Genomic DNA, 581 nt, shown 5'->3' with positions numbered 1-581 from the left:
GCCCGGTGCCCTGCAGCAGCAGACTAGCTCAGCCTCGTCGCGCTCGTCCTCCAAGGCTCACAGAGGTGAGGGAGAGCTCCAGCACACCTCAGGCTGCAGAGCCCGGCCGCGGGATGCGGGCTTAGCTCCGCTGCGGGCGAGGGGCGTGCAGCACGAGACCGGCAGGACTGCCGTGAGCAGGAGAAATCGCTGCCGGCCCTTCTGGCTCGGGAGCTGCAAGCCACGTGGCGGACGGACAGCAGCTCGCGGCTGAGCGAAGGAGGCGGCCCGCTTCTGCCTGCCCCTCTGGGCTCCGAGGGGCGGGGGGCGGGAAGCAAAGCTCACCCGCGGCCTCTGCCGGGGGAGCCCGTCACTAACTGCTCTGCTCTCGCCTTTAGGTTTGGAGGCACGTGCCTGGCAGCATGGACGGAGCCTGGGTGGGGACGTGGAGACCTCATCGCCCACGCGGCCTCATCTCGGCCCAGTTCCCCCAGCCCCCGGGCCCCAGTATTCCCATCCCCGGGGGACAACAGGTACGGCGACCATCCCCAGGGCGGGACGCGCATCGGGGACGTCACGGGGCAGAGCAGCTCCCGAGCCTT

Source organism: Meleagris gallopavo, chromosome 22, assembly GCF_000146605.3.
Source record: "Meleagris gallopavo isolate NT-WF06-2002-E0010 breed Aviagen turkey brand Nicholas breeding stock chromosome 22, Turkey_5.1, whole genome shotgun sequence".
Lineage (NCBI taxonomy): Eukaryota > Metazoa > Chordata > Aves > Galliformes > Phasianidae > Meleagris > Meleagris gallopavo.
This window is presented reverse-complemented; position numbering follows the sequence as displayed.